Raw genomic sequence first — 25,777 nt, 5'->3', positions numbered from 1 at the left:
AAACCCAAAACATCATTGAACCACCACCATATTTCACTGTAGGTACTGTGTTCTTTTCTTTGTAGGCCTCATTCTGTTTTAGGTAAACAGTAGAATGATGTGCTTTACCAAAAAGCTCTATCTTGGTCTCATCTGCCCACAAGACCTTTTCCCAGAAGGATTTTGGCTTACTCAAGTACATTTTTGCAAACTGTAGTCTTGCTTTTTTATGTCTCTGTGTCAGCAGTGGGGTCCTCCTGGGTCTCCTGCCATAGTTTGCGCTAACACTGATGCTCCCTGAGCCTGCAGGTCAGCTTGAATTTCTTTGGAACTTGTTTGGGGCTGTTTATCCACCATCCGGACAATCCTGTGTTGCAACCTTTCATCAATTTTTCTCTTTCGTCCACATCCAGAGAGATTAGCTACAGTACCATGGGTTGCAAACTTCTTGATAATGTTGCGCACTGTGGACAAAGGCACATCTAGATCTCTGGAGATGGACTTGTAACCTTCAGATTGTTGATATTTTCCACAATTTTGGTTATCAAGTCCTCAGACAGTTCTCTTCTCCTCTTTCTGTTGTCCATGCTTAGTGTGGCACACACAGACACACAATGCAAAGACTAAATGAACTTCTCTCCTTTTTATCTACTTTTAGGTGTGAATTTTATATTGTCCGCACCTGTTACTTGCCCCAGGTGAGTTTAAAGGAGAATCACATGCTTGAAACAATCTTATTTATCCAAAATTTTGAGAGGGTGCCAAGAATTTTGACCAGCCCATTTTTAGAATTTTGTGTGACGTTATGTCCAATTTTTTTCCTCCCATCTTTTGTTTTGTTCCAATACACACAAAGGGAATAGACATGTGTATAGCAAAACGTGTGTTACTGCAAATACTTTTCTGTGAGAAATACTTGATTTTCTGGAAACATTTCTGGGGGGCCAACAATTTCGGCCATGACTGTATAATATATTGTTTTTAATAAAGCCCTTTGATCCTTTTACTACATTAGAGGTTTGTGCTATCTTCCCCCTTCCCTTGATTCTGCCACACAGGAATTGTGCTGGAATGTAAACTGAACTGTGAACGTGCAGCTCAGTGCACATTTTGCATGGGGAATGCAAACAAACAGGTAAGTATATTTTACTGCAGAAGAGACATTGGGTGTCTCTTCTGGAATTAAAAGCCTGCATGTTCACATATTTCTAAATTTTCTTTTTGAGTTCTGCTTGAAAGTGGGTGTAAAGTTGTAAAGCTCAGACATGTAATATGAACAAAGCATATCTCTGCGTTGTGTGTACTTGTCTCTATCCAGACCACTAAGTGTCATTTTTGTCTGCTGCCTTATTCCTCTGCTATCTGCATGGGTCGCTTCTGAGAAGTTTTCCTGTCATCAAGAGAAAAACAGGTGACAGGGGTGGAACCTCCAGCTGATTGACAGCCTCAGTTCTATTCCTGTGTGCTTTGTGAAGGGGGGGTGTCCCTTCCCTCAAATCATCTCTCAGAGCTCTCCTTCCTGAGCTCTGCAGAGTGTAACTTTATTTTTTTCTGACAGCTCAGACAAGTTTTATAAATTCTGGACTTTGAACGGATGTAGAGAAGTGAAGACGGCAGATAAACAAGTACGATGGATGTAGGAGGATTTGTTTAATCTCTGGTATCACCTATAACCAGTCACTTCACTGAATATATGTAATAGTTTACAATCACTTTAAGTTTTTATTGCTGCCCGTGATTCCATTATGAAGATGCCACCTCGCATTTTATCCTTGCGACACCTGGACAAGAGATGAGAGGTATAGAGAGGTTCAGGGACAGGCAGGGGTGTCATTTAGGTGGCAATCTTCTACTAAACCTATGAAATCAATACTTCATTCCTTCAAAATAAAAGATGTTGTATTTCACTCCTCTATATTGACTGTTACTTTCTGTTCTCCTGCAAATCATCTTATATTGCACCTTTGGTGCTGCCACTTGAATGTAAATGACTTGCAAATCACATACATATATATATATTTTTCTCCAAATCTATGTGTAAATAATATTAAAGTAATTTTTGTAAATCAGTTCTGTGTGCTTAACCAGCGGAATTGCTACATTTTCGTCACACATCTTTACTCCAAATATTTATTTTGCCATATTTCTATAATGAAAGTAAAGTATTGAAAGTATTCTTTGCAACTTTCACATTTTAACCTGTTTTTATATACCATTTTATCTTAAATATATTTTATACACAGATCTTTAGATTTTCCCCACTAACATTTGTTATCTATATGGTAAATCAATCATGGTAGTGGCTTAAAAAATGAAGGCCAATTCCCTCTAATAAAATAAATATAACACTTACTCAACAACTTACTACAGGAAACCGGCCTTTCAGTCTGTTTTTTAGCAACTGACAGGGTCACATTAAAAATACAAACTTTGCTAAACAAGATCTCGCCCCTTGTTTCTGATGTTTCAGGGATGTGCAGGTGATGTCACGGCTGGCTCCTGGCCCAGCTTGGCATTCAAAATCCCATAAATATATGCCCTTAAAATGTCTGTAGTGCATTCTTGTGTGCTTTTGTATGGCCAGCTATCCCAGGATGCAGCGGTGAGATACAACAATGTAACTTGCATCTCTTAGCCCTTGTACACGCAGTCGGAGATTCCGACGGAATGTTTCCTATCAGACCGTTTTGTCGGATATTCCAACTGTGTGTGGTTCGCATCGGATATTCCGACGGACCAACTTTTCCAACTTGCCGGTAAAATTTTCCGACAAAATGCTCCTATCGGACATACTCCGATCAAGTGTAGCCTACTCCGACAGACAAAGTGCCACGCATGCTCAGATCAAATTCCTAGACCAAAGCTATTGGCTACTAGCCTGAACGTAGTCCCGTCGTAACGAAATAACGTCATCACGACAACTTAGTCTGACCGTGTGTATGCAACATCACTTCCCGACCTCTGACGGAATTAATCCGTCGGAATTACTCTGACGGATTTGGTTGTCGGAATCTCCGACAGTGTGTATAAGGGAATACTTATTAAGGTTACCAAAAGATATACGGTACTAGGTTAAAGGTCTAAGATAATATGCTTAGGCGTGCATTTCACTAAGTTCAGAATTAAGATGCAAGATGTTGACATATTAGGAAGCATCTGTCTGCGGTAAGAGGTACAAAGCTAAGATAGGACTGGTTACGCAAGAATATGGTCAGTCAGCAGATGTTGAAATGACGAAATAACTATCAGAAGACTGCATTTCACCTTTGACTTAGATAATGTCATGAGTTTAAGAAAAATGTCGATGTATGTATGAATTACCTGATTGGTTAAACCACAGGGCTGTCCTTCAGCTCAAACTAAATAAAACTGTTGTGTGTGCTTCAATATGCACATTCATTATTCACGTACAATAGTGTGTATGTGTAATGTTTTGTCCACCGGTGAAAGGGACCTCCGCCCTTCAATCCTAGCCTAGGCTACCAGGGGTTACTTACAGAAGACGAGCAACCTAACAGTTTTGGTACCAGAAGTGGGGTTCGTCTTGCGACAGGTAAGTCACTTTACTCTTTTTTACCTGATTGGTGAATGGTGTAAACACTTACTCTGTCCGGGCGGCCGCTACGAACTTAGTTTAAAATTAAAAGAAGTAACTGTGCCTTCGCGGTGGACTAGGCTGGTCCCTCGGGAGGTTAAAAGGGCTCGCAAGGAATTTATAGGTTTAGGGGAGTCCGACTAGGTTGGTCTGACTTAAAACTATTGGTGATAGTATTTTTAACACGGGAAGTAGTAGATTACGCCCGTGACAAAGGGATTGGTGGAGTGGACGCCCATTTGAAAAAATTTTTTTTTTTAAAAAGTGCACTATAAATTGATAAATGTATTGCAATACGGTTATGTCATGTCTTAAAGTATATTAAGAATATGTCTGTTTCTCTCTAGGTACACGTGTAAGTATATAGAGTATAAGTTTTAATATAGAGTATAAGGAAAATAATTGTTGTTGTTTAAATGAGTGCAGAATATGAGGAGCCCTCTTGTAGTGACATAGCATCCGCCTGCCCCCATTGCACGTTAGGTCTACTCTTCCTAAGAATAGATGACAAGTGGATTTTACTGACCACCAGACCAGGGGGGTTCTCTTGCAGACTTGGTGTAAGAGGGGTATATCCCGCCACCAGGAAAAATTTACCCTTCATCGTATATTAAGGGTAAATCTTCATAGTTTTATATAAGTCCATCTGCCCCAAAAAAGATCAGGGATCCTACTCCCAGACCAGAGACCGGATTGTTGGACAAACCGGGTGTTATCACCTGTGTCCTGCCACTAGACACACACTGCCCAGACTACTAGATGGGGAATACTGCAGCAACCCAAGCCATGGCCACCCCATCACCCTATGAATTTGTTAGTAATATGATCCCTGGCCCCCAGGTAGAACCATTTTGGACACAAGTCCGAGAAAGGTGTCAGCAATTGGGGATACATGACCCAGGGCCATATGGTCCTTGTACTGAGGAAGACTGGCAAGAAGTCAGTAAAATTTGTCAGGTACATAAGCATTCTTATCCTCCCTGCAAAGGGGCTGACCCACAATACATGAAGGATTGTTTCTGTGCATGGAACAAATGCCTTGGAAAATATAGGCAATTGTGGACAGCAAGGACATTGGAAATCCCAGTGCCCTTATAGGACTGGACAGATTAGAGCAAGAGGCAGAGGCAGGGGATTTAACCCCCAGACCCGCCCACAGTATCCCCGTTATCTGCCATACCAGAACCCTCGTCAACCACTACCCCAATATCCTACACAGCCACAAATAATGCACCGAGGGAAACTCTGTTGGTATTAATGGGACACCTGTCACCCATCCCATCACTCCACCACTGACTGTAGCCACTCCAGAAGGACAGAAATTATGTACCCAAACTTTTGCCGTCTTGTCCTCATGCCCTGTGCCCCTTATGGGACGGGACCTCTTGGCACAACTGTGTATTACCATTAAGTTTAATAAAGAAGGTTCCCTTACCGCTAGTTCACCATTATGTGACTTACATGGCCCTAAGCGACATGCACACAGAGGGTTCCCAAAAAGACATGCACACAGGAGTTTCTTTCTAATGATACCTTCCTCCCTTGACCATCACACAATTTGGGCAGAAAACAAAGGTAGTGTGGGCTTTATTAATTGCACACCATATGCACCCCAAATGCGGTCAGATGCAGGGATACAATATCAAAAACAGTATCCCCTACCCCCAGAGAAAGTCAAAGGCATCTCCCCTCAAATTAATGATTACATATCAAAAGGTATCCTGAGACCAATCATCAGTCCTTGGAACACACCCATTTACCCTGTAAAGAAGGCCAGTGGCGAGTGGAGACTCGTCCAAGACCTCAGAGCAGTAAACAAACAAGTGATTCCCCTCCCACCCCTAGTCTCAGACATCACTTTTATTTTCTCATGCATACCGGCAGACTCTCTATGCTACACAGTAATTGATTTAGCGAATGCTTTCTTTAGCATTCCCATTGCAGAGGAAGCCCAACCTATGTTTGCTTTCTCCTGGGCCGGGGGCCAACTAACCTGGCAAGGGTATGTAGACAGTCCAGCCGCCTTCTCTATGGTACTCAACGAGACTGTCAAGTCTTGGACATCTGAGCGAGGGTCGGTACTGATACAGTATGTGGACGACTTGCTCCTGTGCAGTCGAACTGCTGAAGAATGTGCGGTCGATTCAACATCACTGTTACAACACCTAGCTCACGCCGGGCATCTAGCCTCAAGGAAGAAAATACAATGGTGCCAGCCACAGGTAGAATACCTAGGGTGCATTCTAAAGGAAGGAACAAGGCTGGTGTCACCTAAACGTGCCGCAGCCCTACAAGCTCTCAGTCCGCCAAAAGACAAGGCCGCCCTACTCTCATTTTTGGGTGCAATTGTATATTGCCGCCAATGGATCCCTGACTGTTCTCATTATGATAGTATCCTAAGAGAGGCTACTGGCTCGACAGCCCCTAAATTAATAGATTGGACTGAAGACAGACTACAAGCTTTTCAAGCTCTATTAAACAGTCTGTCAAATGCTCCCGCCCTGGGATTGGTAGACTATGGTAAAGCTTTTCAGCTGTACTGTGTAGTTTCAGGAAGCTCTTTTGCCGCCGTGCTAACACAACAACATGGATCAGGGTATCGCCCTGTCTCATATCTATCAAAAAAAACTCCCCATCCAAGTACAGGGAATGCCATTCTGTCTCCAAAATCTTGCTGCCTGTGCAATGGCTGTACAAGATGCAAACAAATTAGTGCTAGGTCACCCATTGACTCTCTATACCACTCATTCAGTCACGCATCTTATTCAGAACATGAATACCCAACATATGACCTCGCAAAGACTTAGTGGTTATGAGATAACACTGATGAACACTGATAACCTCACACTCAAATATGTGCCTGCCAGCAACCCCGCTGTGCGCCTTTTGCATTCCATGTTGCGTTTACCACATGACCCAGACATTATACATGACTGTTCGGAAAAGGTTGCTGCTATTACCAGTCCCAGACCGGATCTCACTGACACCCCTATCTCAGGTGCAGAGGATGTTTTCGTTGACGGTAGCTGCTCACGTCCCTCTGACTCCACCTTTTTAACCGGTTATGCAGTTGTTCAACTACCAGACATCGTACTGGAGGCAAAATCATTACCTCCTTCTTCAGCCCAGGTAGCAGAGTTAGAAGCCCTCACTAGGGCCTGCATTCTATTCACCGGTAAAGAGGTGAACGTCTACACAGACAGTAGATATGCTTTTGGAGTGGTGCATGATTTTGGTGTGATATGGGCCAATAGAGGTTTTAAAACAGCAGACAACAAAATAATTGGCAACTCCACACAGATTAGTGCTCTCCTCCAAGCCATTCTTCTTCCAAAAAAGGTAGCCATAATTAAAGTAAAGGCACACTCCTCTGACAGCAGTCGTGTTTCAAAAGGGAATGCTCTTGCTGACAGAGAAGCTAAAAGAGCTGCTGCCTTTTCCCCTAACCCACCTGCCCCCACAACAATGTTTTTCAAGGAACACTTCGCAGCACCTAACTTTAAAACTGTCATAGCACAGATGCAATCAATGGCCACAGAAGATGATGTCCATTTTTGGACAAAGGAAGGATTGACCAAAGACCCTGAAGGTCTTTGGTCAAAAGAGGGGAAGATCCACATGCAAGAACAAAACTATCACCCTTTGAGGTCCTCATGGGAATCCCCGCAAACATAGAATTACCCCCATTAGACCAAGACACTGATATTGACATTTATTCCCAACAGGAAATGTACGTGAAAAACCTGGTAAGTATGCTTCATGAAATGAACGAACAAGTTTCTGTCACCTTTTTCCCTCTTCCCACAGAACCAACGCATCCCTTCATCCCTGGGGATAAAGTGCTGATCAAACAATTAGCACAAAGAAAGAGTATCGGACCGGCTTTCTCAGGACCATGGAAGGTGGAAAAGGTATCCAGGACCGCAGTGTTAACAGACCTAGGAAACACCTGGATCCACGCCAGCCGTCTTAAAAAGTGTCCCCAGCTTCCCTCGACTCCAGAGCCCCTGGCAGTGACAGAGAGCAGCAACTCCCAAGAACAAGATCTACAAGAAGTTCAGAGAGGCATAGAACAAATTTCCCTGGAAGATCCCACACCCCCTCAAAAGGACAAAACAGAGCCAACAACTGCCGGGATGAGAAACGAAGAAGAAGAACAGAACTCTTAGATAACAAATAATCAGAACTTTAAAAAAACAAAGATGCTTTCTCCATCAGTGTCAGGGAAGGCTGTATGCCTTTGGGGTAGTCTGGTACTATTTGTATTCCTGCCCACATGGTTTATAGCCAACTGTATATATCATCCAGAAGACTTAGGTCTATTAAAAGGGATATGTGGACCACCTAAGATGAATAATACCCCCGGCCAAAGACATAGTAGAAGTATTGTACCCGTTAATGAGTCACCTAAGGGACTGACTAACAAGATGTTACTACTAAAATTCAAATATAGCTATGCTCAAAAATCTGGTTTTGAGAAATGCTGGATTTGCAGCAAGCTACATCCCAGTACAGCTAGAATCCCTCTCATGGCAGTCCCCTTGAATTTTACCCCCCTCCTTAATGGAACACCCCCTATCGTCCTAACGAATGTTACTAGGACCCGTCCAAATAAAACCCTCACTTTCCAAATTATAGGTAGAAGCCACTTCCCAGACTGGTGTTTCCGACTGGGAAACACCACAGATGGAGCCGAGGTTTGCAAACAAGCAAAACTTAACATTTCAATGACATCATTTAACAGTCCTTCTTTCTTCCATACTTCAGATCCCACCCTAAATGCCACCTTTTTAGACTTTCTTAGCTCCAGTACCAAGACTACAATACACCAATTAATGTCAATACTGGTGCTCTCTGGCCTTTCTGATACTCTTAGGAACGTGTTCCATAAACGACCCCTAGCTCTAGGAAATACCATATATATATGCTGCGGCAAACTCTGTCACCCCTGGATCCCAACCAAACCCCAGGGGTGGTGTTACCTTGCAGCCCTGGTTCCTATCATGGGGGTATTAGGGGATAACAAGGGAAGTCACCTCCTTGAAGCCAGCATGCATCCTAGATATCCCCTTAGACACCGTAATAAACGAGAATTGTTTTTAGAAAAAGATATGGCCTGGGCATGGTTCCTTCCTGGACAGGGTGGGGAATTGACCTAATGAAAAGATTAAATAATTACACTGGCATAATTGATGAGATTCTGGAGGAAAATTCTGATGACATAACCAAACTAAATCTAGAAACTAGGGCAATTAGGAAGCAACTAGAACTACATGAGTTGGCTATAGAAAGTATGAGTGCAGCCCTTACTGGCCTCTGTGAGACTACTGAGGATTATGAGTGCTGTACCTGGATTCATAATACCAGCATCGAAGTCCCAGACTACTATGACGTTATTGCCCAACACAGGGAAGAGGTAAATAAACTACAGAAAGAGGCAAGGAACATAGGAAAAAACTGGGATCCCTTCTCGAGCAGTTTTAGTTTTGGGGGATTAATATCTTGGCTCCGAAATGCTGCCATGACAATTGTCACTGTGATTCTCTTCATTCTATTTTTATATGCCTGTTATAAGATAATCAAATGTTTATGTAAAAAGGGAAACACGGTCGCTCCGAAGGATCTGAAACTCACTTCCATTGTTAAGGATCCAACGGTATGGTATAGAAACCAAGAGCACAAGGGTTCGGAGTATGAAGCCTGTGCTATTAAATTAGAAAAGGAATGATCATTATGTAAATCACAGAATGATCAAAGGAAGGATTATAAGGGAATACTTATTAAGGTTACCAAAAGATATACGGTACTAGGTTAAAGGTCTAAGATAATATGCTTAGGCGTGCATTTCACTAAGTTCAGAATTAAGATGCAAGATGTTGACATATTAGGAAGCATCTGTCTGCGGTAAGAGGTACAAAGCTAAGATAGGACTGGTTACGCAAGAATATGGTCAGTCAGCAGATGTTGAAATGACGAAATAACTATCAGAAGACTGTATTTCACCTTTGACTTAGATAATGTCATGAGTTTAAGAAAAATGTCGATGTATGTATGAATTACCTGATTGGTTAAACCACAGGGCTGTCCTTCAGCTCAAACTAAATAAAACTGTTGTGTGTGCTTCAATATGCACATTCATTATTCACGTACAATAGTGTGTATGTGTAATGTTTTGTCCACCGGTGAAAGGGACCTCCGCCCTTCAATCCTAGCCTAGGCTACCAGGGGTTACTTACAGAAGACGAGCAACCTAACAGTGTGTACGGGGGCTTAGAATGGTTGGAAGCTGGGCCCAAAACATTTTTTTTAACAACAGCTTTATTTTCAAAAGGTTTTTGCAGGCAAATTGACTTTGGGGGTGGGGGATTTTCAATACCGTGATTCTTATTTTTTAATGGAAGCTTTTTTTAATCAATTATTTTTTTATTGAGTTTTTCAGTATTTATAATACAAAGTAGCATAGTCAAAAATAAAATAGAGAACTACTAAAACAAATCCCAGCAATGCCTTTAAAGTAATTAACATAATGTAGTGTCAGCTCCATATGCCCTATAAGATCACATCTGAAAAAGTCATTACCCAAATATCATATAGGTAGATAACAGAATGGGTCTACAATTACTGAACAGCTAGCCAAAGAGACCATAGTTTCTAGAATTTATGAACACAGCACCTATGTTGGTATATTCATTTTTCTTTTCAAGGCTTTTTGGACTACTGAAGAAATGTTGGTGGAGTAGGAGACAACCATTTCTGAGCTATTAATTTCAAACTATAAAAAGTAAATGTATGTTTATCCATCGAAGCATCAGAGATAACATGTCCTCAGATATGATACTTAAAAATCCAGTTTTAGGCTCCACAGGTAAACTAATGTGATCAATTTCATTAATCATGGCAAATATAAAGGTGCAATATTAAAATAGCTTTGGGCATCTCCACAACATATGTACCGACATACCCACATTGCTCATACATCTTGGGCAATTAGAAGATGATGCATGCCCCCACAAGTGCAATTTCTGAGAGGTATAATACATTTTATGTCACTACTGAGTAAGCCTTATAGATGATTATTATTTAATATTATTATACACAATTTATATAGCGCCAACAGTTTACACAGCACTTTACAATGTATAGGGGGGGACAACACAATTACAGTACAGTTCAATACAAAAGGTACAGGAGGGCCCTATTCGTAGAGCTTACTTTCTAAAGGGAGGGGGTGGTACAAAAGGTAATAGCTGCAGAGAATGATTTGATGGGGCTGGCTCGGGGACAGTTAGGTGGGTGTGGGATAGGCTTCCCTGAATAAATTAGTTTTCAGGGATCTCCTAAAGGTGGACAGGGTAGAGGCTTATTGGACAGACTGGGGCAGGGAGTTCCAGAGATTGGGAGAGGCTCTGGAGAAGTCCTGAAGTCGAGCATGGGAGGAGGTAACAAGGGAGCTAGAGAGCAGGAGGTCCTGGGAGAAGCAGAGGGGACGATTTGGGCAATATCTGCAGATAAGGTTGGTGATGCAGATGGGGGCGATGTTGTGGATGGCTTTTTATGTTATGGTTAGCATTTTGAATTTTACACAGTGGGGTAGGGGAAGCCAGTGAAGGGATTGGCAGAGAGGGGCGGCAGTCAGGGATCGATTAGTGAGGTGTATTAGTCTAGCAGCAGCATTCATAATAGACTGAAGAGGGACAGCCTGCTTAAGGGTAGGCCATTAAGGAGAGAGTTGCAGTAGCCAAGGAGGGAAATAATCAAGGAGTGAATGAGTTTCTTTGTGGTATCATTAGTCAGGAAGGGTCGAATTCTGGAGATATTGTGGAGGTGAAGGTCGCAGAATTTAGCCAGTGATTGGATATGGGGGCTGAAGGAAAGGTCAGAGTCAAGAATTACACCCAGGACCCAAAAGAAAGAGGAAGGGGAGCCGAGGAGATGGAGTTGTAAGTGACACTGAAAGTGCGCTGAGATAGGTAGGAGGGAAACCAGGATAAAGCAGAATCATGGAAGCCAAGGGAGTGTAATTTGCTGAGGAGGAGCAGGTGGTCAACTGTGTCAAAGGCAGCAGAGAGGTCTAAAAGTATGAGTATAGAGTATTGGCCGTTGGTTTTAGCGGTTAGTAGGACATTGGTGAGTTTTAGTAGGGCAGTGCCAGTAGAATGTTGTGGGCGGAAGCCAGACTGTAGGGGGTCGAGAAGGTTGTTGTCCATGAGGTAGCGATATATTATTATAGATTATAGATGGTGATAAGGAAAATAGTGGAATGACCTCAAAAGCTTCTGTCCACTGCTTCTCATCAAAAGGGCCCAAATCCCAAATTCCCCCTTTAGTCCATCATGAATGCTGCTGCCAGACTCATCCACCTTACAAACCGCTCAGCTCTGCCCTCAGCTACGTCACTAACCCTCAAAATACCAACCAAATCGTCCTCTTTGTTCTTCCGAAAGACCTCCTTCTCTCTAGCTCCCTTGTCACCTCCTCCCATACTCGCCTCCAGGACTTCTCCTGAGACTCTCCCATCCTTTGGAATTCCCTTCCCCTATCTGTCTGACTAACACCAATTCTATCCACTTTGAGGCGATCCCTGAAAACTTTTTTCTTCAGAGAAGCCTATCCTGCCCTCACCTAACAACTGTATTTTTATTTTCTTCATCAGCTCACCCCCATACCTTTAGTATCACTTGATCCCCCTTCTTAGATTGTAAGCACTAATGACCAGGACCTATGATTCCTCCTGTATTGAATTGTATTGCACGCGCATGTCTTCCCTAACATTATATAGTGCTGCGCAAACTGTTGCCGCAATATAAATCCTGTATAATAATATTAATAATAAAAAAATCAGTTTCCAGCTCCCATCACACTCCAAACGGACTCTGGCACTATTTGCAGTCAAAAGTGTTGAAATAAAGATCCCCTGTGATACCCTTCCTTATTAATGTTGTGGATGCAATCATTTTAAACACTCAAGATGAATTACACCTCAAGAGAACTGTGCGAGATTGCGCCTGTAGGGCATGCTGGAGCTGCAAATATATGAAAAATGTATGTTTAGGTAACTGAAATTGTTCTGTTAGAGACTGAAGAGAAAGAAAAGTATAATTTTTAAACTGGTGAAGAAATAGGATGCCAGCTTGTTTCCATCTCTTAAATCTCTCCAATTTGGATAGTTCAGGAAACTACAAATGATGGGTGTGAAAATGTCCAGCTTCCAATAAAGATATAAGGTAGTGTTGTGTAAAATGGGCAATACGCAAACTCTTAATAGGATCCCTTCAATTTGGAAGGCCCATTTTTAAATGGTGACAACAGTGGAAAATGCCTGGACAATGTGCATCAGAACAGAAGCTTATAGGTTCCATTGGAAGAGCATGTGAAAGGATTATCTACAAGCAGGAGATCTGGGAGACTGGGACAGAGTGTTGTGTCTCCATAACACAAGTGCTGAAACAAGGACCTTTATAGTAGTATCACTGAAGGATGTAGATAACAGACCAGCATCTACATTCTTCAATGCAACAGCTAACTCTGACAGTTGCTGGGCACCCAATGCTCCTGCCACATGACCCAGCCTAGGGGAGTGTTTTTTTTTGGGGAAGACTGTACTGAGGGGGGATATGTGTATGATTTTCTCAGTAACATGCAGTGGGTGTTTGGTAGTCATCTGTGATCCAGGTCTGATTTGTTTATTAAAAGTCAGAATATATAAAAACAACCGCGCTTAGGCAAAAAAGGGCAATAGGTATGCAGCCTACCCTGCTAGGTCCCCCCAAAGGGACTAGAGTTTAAAACAATAGAAACAAGAGTAATCCGGCGCTCCCTATATAGTGAGAAATGACAGTCCTATCAATTAAATATAGTGAATAGTGATGTAGCTAAAACAAAATAAATGTGATAGACAAAAAGTCTAAATAGTGACAAAGAAACTACTAAGACTTTGACTTTCTGCAGCAGTTTGTTGCTATTTTTGATTCGGAGTTGCATTAGACCCTCCTGCCCTTGTACCATAAGCGCTGATACTATTCCCTTCACTTACCCACTTCATTATGCCAGTTGTGTCTAACAAATTATGAGTCACAACAGACTACAAGCAGTCTGATTGCTTTACATCTATCATAAACAGAACAAAATCTCCAGTCAATGATAGCCATTATTACGGTAGCTCAAAGACTGCTTCTTTCATATGTTTAAGAATCAAGGGATAATTTAGGAAATGTGGGGAAGAGAAAAAGGAATTTTCTACATGGAGGGTAGGACTGTTTGTGTTGGCAGAGGTATGATGGGATTTGAGGAAATTGAGGAGGAGGTAATGGAAGTGAAAGAGGAAAAGGTGGTGGAGTAGGCAGAAGTGAAGGAGGAAAAGAAAGTGAAGATGGAGGAGGAGTAAGAGGATACATCAGAAATGCTTGCCACCTACTACCCCTGCACACAGCACCTCTACCTTTCTTTTTCGACTTGGACAGCCAATGGCTGTAGGTTTTCCCCAGTTGTCTGACTTTAATGAAATAAATTAAATAATATAATTGGCTGTTGAATGCCTGGGAAGAAAAAACTGGAAAAGCAGAGAAACTGCAGACATGCCTGGCCTCTACTATGTGCAGCCCAACCACCACAAAAATATCACAACATAAAACAATGTAAATACATATGAGAATAAAAAAACATAAAAACAATAAAACATTATTTGCCAATGGGTATCTGCCACTCAAGGGAAATCCAGACCACACAATTCCAACCAGATTATACAGGGAGGGGTTGCAAAGCAAAGACCTTGGACAAAGTGTGGGACACCACACTGTACTTAATGGGGGGGGGGGGTTATAATGTAACTTTTATTTGGAGCTCCAGTGTTGCAGCAATGCTATCAACAGTGCAATATCTGTGGCTATTTTCTCTATCATATCTCAAATAATAAAACCTGTCTTGCCAGTGATTTCATACTGACTCAAGGCAAGCCAATTAACATAAAATCTACATTTTATACATGTTTGGAATAATTAGGATTAGGATTGGAGGGGGTTCAGGCTGTGGTTTGGAAGTGGGTTTGTGTACTCACTTTTGACATTCTGTTAAATGGTTGGTTATGTGGAAAAAAACGTACACACTCTGTTTTCTAATTGTTTTTCCACTGGCTAATATATACAAAACTGAGGGCTTTATCATTATTTTTTAAAGAGTACATTTTGCTATAGCTTTTAGGTCTGCTATGGTTGCCACTTCCACTGTTTAATGTAGGCCTATTATGGCAGGATAAAATGAATCAGATTGGAGTGTGGCTGCTGTATTTAAGCCAAGCTAAATTTAAAAAAAAAAAATTAAAAAAAAAATGTAAATCAATTCCACATACAAAATATTTGCTGACACTGTCTGTGAAAATCTTACTGTTTTTTAACACCATATACTGTTGGGACATGATCAGGTTGGAGTGTATACCCCCAGATTGGAGTGTCTGTTGGATTGTTCCTACTATGCCCTGCTGAGTGGCTCCTGTCCATAATGGGTGTATTTCGGAGGCATCAGAGACCCACTAGTCCCTGCAGGGGGCTTAATCTGCCCGCGCAGATTAATAATTAATAATAATAATAATAATATTCTTATTGTGACTTCTGGACTCTCCTCCCGCGGGAGTAGGCATGTTTATCACCTTTCCCCGGCTCCGCAAAGTCCCATGGGAGCTTCCTCAGAGTCTTCCCTTGAATCAGTGGGGAACGTCACCATGCAGATATCTCGTGAGATTTCGGAACAGAATGACGCCGGTCGCTGGTATCAATGAGCATGCGCGGGATTGAGCGATGAATGCTGGGAGTACAGCATTCACCGCGTCCCGGAACTAAATGTTTGTGGGCTTCAAATGCCCACAAGCAAAATGTAAACAGCCAGGAGGAAATTTTAAAAGTTATATTTGCGGAAGAAATCGGCAAGCCGGGGATAATAAAAACACGAGTGAGTACTAGACTTACATTAATAACGCATATCAATGACACTGAAAAAAAAAAAAATGTTAGGCCAGTGGAATCCTGCTTTAATGTCCCCAGCAGTCTCTCTGTGTGTCCCCAAGTGTATTTCAGGCCTGCTTCCTGCCCAGTGTCACCATGTAACTCTATTTGCTCCTAGAGTTTCCTGTTTTTCTGTTTTTACATGGCTAATTGTTACCAATTGTCTAATGTGTCTGTGACGTATCTGTCACTAATATCTATGTGTTTCAAGGCACAACGATCGGCTTGAATTGTACCCTCTACTGTTCAGTGATCCCGGCACCTCAGTGCTGCAAGGGATTTTTCTTTGCCTGTTGGTCAGTTGTGTCTTTTAGCTGCAGTTCCTTGAGCTGAATACACATTATACAATTTTTGTTCAGTTTCCTTTAGATTTATCTTCAGATGTGTAGTAGGAGGGCCTGCCTGATAGCATACAAGTTGAGAGTGTATAGGTCTGACCTTGTATTGTATAGTTTTGGGTGAGTCTGGAGAAGAGTTGTGTGGGGTGTTACCAGCTCTTGGCTGTTCCAAGGACCCTTGTTTTGGTTGTATGTGTAGGCATGCTGTATTCTTCTCAGTTAATACCCATAGGTGTCCTGCATGTCAGGAAGACTAGTGCCCCAGTTCTACACTATGCCCCTGCCATTCATGTGAGTCCTGTCTGAAGATTGTAGGCAGTTTATTTTGTATGGGTGAAGGATAACATTGTGTAAATACCAAACTGATAAAGGAGTGAAAAGGTGTGCAGCCTCTATAAAGAATTGAGTGTGCCTGTTGGCAGGTGGTTTTCAATCTGGGCATTCAGACTATTTCCCATACTTAGGATAAAGAGTGGCTTAATGGAGACTGCCGTTGGAGCGGGAGGTGGGGCACTGGGTACCTTAAAACACCATGGAACTGGAGATACTCAGGACCACATTGGGAGGTCTTGTGCTACATATCAGGGAAGGGGTTAGGAAAGCCACCTTGCTCTGTCCAGCACCCAGGACCTTGGAGAAGTGACAGACTCTTTCTCAGTGGGTCAATTTTCACTTTGCAAGGACAGGCAGGTGAGGGTAGTATCCAGGTTGCCTATAATTCTGGTACTGATGAGTGCTGGAGCAAGGAAGGTGTTTTGCTATGGGAAAAAGCAGCAATGCTGGCACAGGAGGGGGTCGTGTCTAATGAATGCCGGGGTAGTGTCCCAACTGGTCCTAAACAAAGTTAAAAATACTTGTGTGGCAAAAAAGTCACTGCGCTATTACATAAATAACTAAAGCTGCAACTCAAGGTGATACACAACACATTAAACTAAGAAACAAAAAAGGAGCTGCACTAGTGATGAACAGAAAAGTGAAAATCAAGTGAAATACACAAATAAAACTTCAAATGAATAAATAACGTCCAATTAACAAGAAATCAAGAAGTGTATAGATGTCAACATTAGAAGCCACCAAATCTATGATAGTTGATGACAACTCGATGATACTGGGACATGGGAAGTTTTGTGACACCCTGTGACGATATCCTTAAGTAATCCAATAGTGTCAATCCACCACGGTGAGAAATATAGGCTTACCAGATAGCCAAATCAGTAGGCATGTCACCCGATCCCAGGTAACGGAGACTTCCCTTTACTAGATGCAATCACTGTGTACAGTTCTCCAAACCAGCGTTGCCCCTGGTCCCCAGCTACTAAGGTGCAACACTCCTGGTGTGATGGTATCAGCTGACAGATGTTAAAGAGCGCTTTGTGTACTATACAAGTCCCGTCTGTTGGAATTAAAGCTTTTGCCCTCCCCTTTGCCATTTATTGCGATGGGTGACTTCACTGACAAATAGAGAGGCTCAAGATACAAGAGGACCAACTAGCCTTGTATGTAAAAGGATGCAAATATCCATCTGCAAACATTCATGACACATCAGATCGAGTGCTTTAACATCTGTCAGCGGATACCATCATACCAGGACCATTGCACCTTAGAAGCTGGGGACCAGTGGAAACGGCGGTTTGGAAAAACGTACACAGTGATTGCATCTAGTAAGGGGAAGTCTCCATTACCCAGGAGCGGGTGACATGCCTACTGATTTGGCTATCTGGTAAGCCTTTATTTCTCATGGTGGTGGGTTGACACTATTGGATTATTTAAGGATATGGTCACAGGGTGTCACAAAACTTCCCATGTCCCAGTATCATCGAGTTGTCATCAACTATCATAGATTTGGTGGCTTCTAATGTTGACATCTATACACTTCTTGATTTCTTGTTAATTGGACGTTATTTATTCATTTGAAGTTTTATTTGTGGTGTCACAACACTTCCCATGTCCCAGTATCAGCAACGAGTTGTCATCAACTATAATAGATTTGGTGGCTTCTAATGTTGATGTCTATAAACTTCTTGATATCCCGTTAATTGGACGTTATTCATTCATTTGAAGTTTTTTTTGTGTATTCATTTTCACATGATTTTCACTTTTCTGCTCATCACTAGAGCAACTCCTTTTTTGTTTCTTAAAAATACTTGAGACCTAAGACCAATGTACAGGTGCTGGTATCATGCACTGTTTTCAGCATCAGGTTCAATGGTACTCAGCAGGGTACACTACCTCGGGGAGTCTATTGTACATCTCCTCTTGCCCTTGACATGGATATAGCAGGAACACTGGGTTGTACCCCGATCAACCATCAAGAAAGGTTTTATAGCAAACCTGACATCCCCCTTACACCTTACTGAAATTTCCGTTGGGTTTCGGGGAGGAGTTAAAAGTTGGGTAGTTTGGGCAACAAGATTTAGAGTCAACAGTTTATGCAGGCCGTGAATAGAAGGGCCCTGCTCAAGGGGTTTATGATTTAAGGGGAGGAGGGTGGTACAAAAATAATAGCTGCTGGGAATTATCTGATATGGAGCTGGTTGAGGTAACATTTTAGGTGGATGCGGGGTAGGCTTTCCAGAATAAAAGTTTTTTTTTTTAGGATCACCTAGGTGTGAAAACGGTAGGGACTGGCTGGACATATTGGGGTGGGGGAGTTCCAGAGGTTCTGGAGCAGTCCTGAGGTTGGGCACGGGAGGAGGTAACAAGGTAGCTGGAAATCAGGATGTCTTAGCCCCTGTACACACGGTCGGAGATTTCGACAACCAAATCCGTCGGATTTTGTCCGTCGGATTTTGTCCGTCGGATCTTGTCCGTCGGATCTTGTCCGTCGGATCTTGTCCGAAACTGTTGCATACACACGGTCGGACTAAGTTGTCGAAAAATCCGATCTTTCAGAATGTGATGACGTAATTTCGTTACGATGGGACTACATTCAGGCTAGTACCAATAGCTTTGATGTAGGAATTTGATCTGAGCATGTGTGGCACTTGGTCTGATCAAAATTTGCTACACATGATCGGAGTATGTCCGACCGGCCCAGTTGGTCGGGAAATATTTCCAACATGTTGGAAAATTGGGTCCGACGGATATTCCGACGGAATCAGTCCGTTGCATACCACACACAGTCGGATTATCCGATGACACGGTCCGATAGGACACATTCTGACGGATTCTCCGACCGTGTGTACAAGAGCTTAGGAGGAGTGAAGTGGACGATTTGGGTGATCTCAAGATCAAAAGAGGTTAATCCAAATATCTAAAACTAAGGTTTCTCAATGGGAAAAGTTCATTCAGGTACAGTCAAGGGCCACAGCTTTAGTAAACTCCACCGTGTTGCTGTCCCGATGTTGGTAACTATTAAGAGACTGCGGAAGAGTATTGTGCACATTTAAAAGAGGACACTAGAACTATAGTTTTCTTTTTTTTGTTATTTTGGAGAGAAGCCTATAACAATTTGTGTAATAACGTGCAGTCAGGTTTACCTAAATTATAAAAGTTTCAATCATTTTTTTCTCTCTCTTTTTAATATCTGTGTACCTGACCTGCAAATATACAGCTAATGGGAGAGGAGTTGCCCTTTTGTTAAAGAAATATATATATATATATATATATATATATATATATATATATATATATATACATATATATATATATATATATACATATATATATATATATATATATATATATATATATATATATATATATATATATATATATATATATATAAATTAAATCTGTATTTTTTTTTGTTTTTTTTTATTATTATTTTTACTATTTTTCCTGTTACTCACCTCTCTTCTGTTCCTTTTCCTTCTTTAATATTATGCTCTCTAAGTTTTTCTTTTAGTTTCTATCGTCTATCTCCTCAAGATAATGTAACTAAGACATCAGTCATAGAATTTTTGAATTAGGAGGCGTGAGCATTCCTGCCCGCCAGTACCATATTTTACACCCAGTAAAACCAAAGTATCCCTGGACATCCAGGTCTTATGTCTTAATGTAATTTTACCTTCCAAATGTAATTCTGTCTACTGCTTTAACCAGTTGCCGACCGCCGCACGACGATGTACGTCGACAGAATGGCACGGGCAGGCATATGGGCGTACCTGTACGCCCCTGCCTTCCCGCGGGTGGGGGCCCCCCCCCCCCCGGTGCCAGCGGCGGTCGGATACCGTGCAGGAGCGATCCGGGATGAGGGGGCGGCCATTCATTCATGGCCACCCCCTCGCGATCGCTCCTGACGAATGGAAGTGCAGCATGACATCACTTCCTCTCCTGTAATGTAAACACAGGCAGAGGAAGTGATGTAATCTCTTCTCCGTGTCGGTATTTTTCGTTCCGGCACCGAGGAGAGAGGATCGGTGAGTTGCACCAACACTACACTACACAGTAGAACATGCTAGGCACACTCTCACCCCCCCTTCACCCCCCGATCACCCCCCCAATCACCCCTGCACCCCCAGTCACAGTGACACCAATTGCATTTTTTTTTTATTGCATTGGTGTCATTTGTGACTGTAATAACTGTTAGGGCAGTTAGGGTTAGCCCCCTTTAGTTCTAGGGTACCCCCCTAACCCCCCCCAATAAAGGTTTAACCCCGTGATCACCCCCCGTCGCCAGTGTCACTAAGGCTGGGTTCACATATGAGAACGGATGTGATTCGCACCGCACTGCAGTGCAAATCACATCCGATCTCTGTGCGATGCGAGTTCCGCCATACAGATAGTATGGCTGAATTCGCATCGCACCCGCCGCAAACTCGCACAGGACCCTTTTTTTGGTCCGCAGCAGAATCGGATCGCATGGGTGTTCACACCATGCGATCCGATTCCTGTCCGAGTTTGCAGATCGCACTGCGATATGCGAACTGATCTGGGGGTGTCATTAACATTTCACTGACACTCCCAGCAGTTTGCATAGGGCAGTGTGAACTGCCGCCGGGAGGCATGCGATGCGGGAACCCGCCGCGGATTCGTGGCGTTCCCGCATCGCTCCAGTGTGAACCCAGCCTAATAAGCGATTGTTTTTCTGATCGCTGTATTAGTGTCACAGGTGACGCTAGTTAGGCAGGTAGGTATTTAGGTTCGCCGCAGCTTTTTATAGCGCCAGGGACCCCCATATACTACCGCATAAAGCCCCCTGATTGCCCCCTAGTTAACCCTTTCACTAGTGATCACCATATAACTGTTACAGGTGACGCTGGTTGGTTAGTTATTTTTTTATAGTTTCAGGGCACCCGCCATTTATTACCTAATAAAGGTTTAACCCCCTGATCACCCGGCGGGTGATATAAGTTTGAGGGTCAGATAAGGTCTGCGTCGCCCCAGGCAGCGTCAGGTTAGTGCCAGTACCGCTAACACCCACGCGCAAAGCATACACCTCCCTTAGTAATATAGTATCTGATCAGATCTATATTAGCGTCGCCAGCAGTTTAGGTTTCCCAAAACGCATTATTAGCGGGATCAGCCCAGATACCTGCTAGCACCTGCGTTTAGCCCCTCCGCCAAGCCCAGCCCAGCCCACCCAAGTGCAGTATCGATCGATCACTGTCACTTACAAAACACAACACACATAACTGCAGCGTTCGCAGAGTCAGGCCTGATCCCTGTGATCGCTAACAGTTTTTTTTGCAGCGTTTTGATACAGTCGCTGACAGCCTAGGTGCTTTTTTACCTGTGAGTCTCACTAGTGTACCCCTAAATTTAGGGGTGTCTACTTTCCAAAATTGGGTCATTTGGGGGGGGGTTTGTGCCATCTTGGAATTTTATGGCCTTCAAAACTGCGATAGGTAGTGAGGAGTGAAATCAAAAATTTACACCCTTAGAAATCCTGAAGGCAGTGCTTGGTTTTCGGGGCCCCGTACGCGGCTAGGCTCCCAAAAAATCCCACACATGTGGTATCCCCGTACTCAGGAAAAGCAGCAGAATTTATTTTGGGGTGTCATTTCACATATGCCCATGGTATGTGTGAGCAATATATCATTTAGTGACAACTTTGTGAAAATAAATAAATAAATAAATAAAAGTTTGTAATTTTCCCGCAACTTGTGGCAAAATATAAAATATTCCATGGACTCAACATGCCTTTCAGCAAATAGCTTGGGGTGTCTACTTTCTAAAATGGGGTCATTTGTGGGTGTTTTGTGCCATCTTGGCATTTTATGGCCTTCAAACCTGTAATAGGTAGTGAGGAGTGAAATCAAAAATTTACGCCCTTAGAAAGTCTGAAGGTGGTGCTTGGTTTTCGGGGCCCCGTACGCGGCTAGGCTCCCAAAAAGTCCCACATATGTGGTATCCTCGTACTCAGGAGAAGCAGCAGAATTTATTTTGGGGTGTCATTTCACATATGCCCATAGCATGTGTGAGCAATATATCATTTAGTGACAACTTTGTGAAAAAAAATAAAAAAAAATAAAAGTTTGTAATTTTCCCGCAACTTGTGGCAAAATATAAAATATTCCATGGACTCAACATGCCTCTCAGCAAATAGCTTGGGGTGTCTACTTTCTAAAATGGGGTCATTTGTGGGTGTTTTGTGCCATCTTGGCATTTTATGGCCTTCAAAACTGTGATAGGTAGTGAGGAGTGAAATTACAAATGTATGCCCTTAGAAATCCTGAAGGCGGTGCTTGGCTTTCGGGCCCCGTACGCGGCTAGGCTTCCAAAAAGTCGACCACATGTGGTATCCCCGTACTCAGGAGAAGCAGCAGAATGTATTTTGGGGTACAATTCCACATATAACCATGGCATGTGTGAGCAATATATGATTTAGTGACAACTTTGTGTAAAAAAACAATAAAAACATTTTTTTTGTCATTATTCAATCGCTTGAGGCAAAAAAATAAAATATTCAATGGGCTCAACATGCCTCTTATCAATTTCCTTAGGGTGTCTACTTTCCAAAATGGGGTCATTTGGGGGGGTTTTGTACTGCCCTGCTATTTTAGCACCTCAAGAAATGAGATAGGCAGTCATAAACTAAAGCCCCGTACACACGAGCGGACTTTTCGACATCCAAACTCCGACGGACTGAGTCCGGCGGACTATCCGCTCGTGTGTGGGCTGCAACGGACTTTAGCAAAGCTAAAGTCTGACGGACTTTAGAAATGAAGCATGCTTTAAATTTTCCCGACGGAACTCCGCCGGACCCGGTCCCCTTCGAAAAATCCGCTCGTGTGTGTGCTACTCCGACGGACTAAAACCGACGCTAGGGCAGCTATTGGCTACTGTCTAGGAACTTCCTACGTCGAATCCAGTCGTACGTCATCACGTTCGACTCCGTCGGAGTTTGGTGTGATGGTGTGTGGTCAAGTCCGTTCGGTCGAAAAGTCCGCCAGAACTCCGTCGGAACTCCGGCGGAACTCCTTTGGAGGTCTGTCAGACTTAATCCCTCTCGTGTGTACGGGGCATAAAAGCTGCGTAAATTCCAGAAAACGTACCTAAGTTTGTAGATGTGACAACTTTTGCGCAAACCAATAAATATACAGTTATTGACTTTTTTTTTACCAAAGACATGTGGCTGAATACATTTTGGCCTAAATGTATGACTAAGATTGAGTTTATTGGATTTTTCTAATAACAAAAAGTAGAAAATATCATTTTTTTTCAAAATTTGCGGTCTTTTTACGTTTATATTGCAAAAAATAAAAATCGCAGAGTCAGTCAAATACCTTTAAAAGAAAGCTCTATTTGTGGGAAAAAAAGGACGCAAATTTTGTTTGGGTACAACATTGCATGACCGCGCAATTACCAGTTAAAGCAGCGCAGTGCCAAATTGTAAAAAGACCTCTGGTCATTGACCAGCAAAATGGTCCGGTCTGAAAGTGGTTAACCTGAGCACTGTGAGTAGGTGTGGTGAACCCAGGGACCTGGCAATAGCAGGCAGTGTTGACTATCCCTACCATCAAGGGCCATGGATGATACTAGCTGTTGCTCGGACTCTGTACCCTGTGGGGATCCCACTTTACTTGTCCACATTACACCCCTTAAAAGCATTTAGTCTTAATGGCCGACCCACTGCTCCTGTCCGGAATTCCTCCAATAACTGTACACTGACATTCTCCTTCTTTTTTTGTATTCATGCACGTCTGTCTGGAGGCCTGCCCGACAGCCACCTGAAGAAGCAATGATAACCAAGTCATCTCTTGAGACAAATGTGCAACGAATAAGACTCTCATGAACTTTCCTTCACCATGCTGAAAAGTGCTGTCTCGCGGTCCGAGCCAATTGGTGCAATCATTACTCTGTATTCCCAAGTTACAGGACTAGATATGCCAGGATCCCACCATCAATGTTGGAGTTCCGTTCTTCCAAGGCAGAGGGGCGATGAAACATTGCAGTACAGGCACTTATGGTTGAGATGTGAAGGCTCAATGGCATCTGAATTTCTTTTCTGTTTCAAGTCTACCTTGATGGATTCTGGTGTACTGTCACATAGTGTCCCCCATTGGATAGTGTCCGCTGTGTACTGCGCATGCGTGGTACACAGGCCACACAGATTCCGAAAATAGCCAAAGATGAACGGCGCCTGTGCCGTAAGTCCAGGTTCTAGCCCCACCATCCAAGTGGACATAGAGTTAGAATATAAAGAGCCGAGCGCAGCAAGGCACGGGCCCTCTAATATCTGCAGCCCTATGTCCACTTGGATGGTGGGGCTAGTACCTCAACTCACGGCGCAGGCACCGTTCATCTTCAGAGATTTTACGATTTTCCTTCTGCTCCGTACTGCGCAAGCGTTGCACCTGCGCAGTACGGGACAGACACAATCCGATGGCCGGACGCTATATGGCAGAACACCGGCGTGTTCAAGAAAGGAAAAGGAGGCCTCAGTGGTGGTGGGGAAGGGTCAGAGCTTCTGGACTGTTGTGGGTGGGTACAGGATCATTGAGGGAGGGCATAAGTTCAAGAATGAACTTCAAGGGGAACTGGTGTGAAAATTTTAAAATTAATATTCATATCAAGGAGCTTTAAGGAGGAGGTCTTCAAGGAGGACTTTCTATGAACCATATATATATATATATATATATATATATATATATATATATATATATATATATATATATATATATATATGTGTGTGTGTGTGTGTGTGTTTACAGGAAGATGATGTACATGATATATTTTACAATATTATGATGAGATATAGTCCAGCTTACTTCTTTTTCCTGCTTTTCAAAAGCTGTTTGATGTCTTCAATGGTCAGGTGATAACTAAGTTACCCTATTGTTTGCCATATCAGGCGTTGTGTCTCAACTTGGTCTTGTGGGCTTGATATGTTAATTTCGGAAACTGGTTATATTAAGACCAAAGCGGGTTAACTGTTTTAAATCAAGAGATAGACTTAACGAAAGCAGACAGAGAGGCACCAAAGAGAGTCTAATTTTCAAGCCTGATGACAAACTGGACTTGAAATTACAGCCAATCAGAATTTGATGCAACTCTGCACCAATGATAAGGTTCCAGGGCGGGTAGAACCTGAATTGGTGGGAGTAGGGGCGGGGGGGTATAAAAGCAGTACAGAGAGCTACTCACTCTCTCTTCCTCTCGGTGTGCCGAATGGTAACATAAGGGCTGTCTAAGTAAGGTCTATGTACCTATGTCTCTTTTCTTTTCTCTATTTTCTATCCTAGGCTTGTCTTAATAACTTGATAACATGTGCATGTCAATTGTAACCATATCTCCTTTTTGTATTAACTATCTTTGTAGACTGGCAACACTGCATTTGTAGCATCACTATACTATATTTGGTAATTTCTGATTATTCTAACATTTCTTTTTTGTATAAATAAATTTGATTGTTATTCTTTTCGCACAGTTATGATTCATTTTTGATTCTATCTGTAATAGCTGTAACTGCATGGGTTGATTTTTAT

At 42.6% G+C, this 25,777-nt stretch overlaps 1 protein-coding gene and 1 long non-coding RNA gene across 6 annotated transcripts in view; one reads left to right on the top strand and one right to left on the bottom strand.

The window, feature by feature from the left end:
• Positions 1 to 25,777, bottom strand: part of MYRIP (myosin VIIA and Rab interacting protein) — a 689,287-nt gene that overhangs the window by 282,317 nt on the left and 381,193 nt on the right. The window lies entirely within an intron of this gene.
• LOC143996480 (uncharacterized) lies at positions 3,011 to 9,726 on the top strand. The gene is made up of 2 exons (XR_013277558.1): positions 3,011 to 3,532; positions 7,382 to 9,726. It is a non-coding gene; the product is annotated as an uncharacterized LOC143996480 (long non-coding RNA).

Source organism: Lithobates pipiens, unplaced genomic scaffold (assembly GCF_037356315.1).
Source record: "Lithobates pipiens isolate NorthernLeopardFrog02 unplaced genomic scaffold, aLitPip1_a1.2 Scaffold_19, whole genome shotgun sequence".
In the NCBI taxonomy this organism is placed as follows: domain Eukaryota; kingdom Metazoa; phylum Chordata; class Amphibia; order Anura; family Ranidae; genus Lithobates; species Lithobates pipiens.
This window is presented reverse-complemented; position numbering and strand designations above follow the sequence as displayed.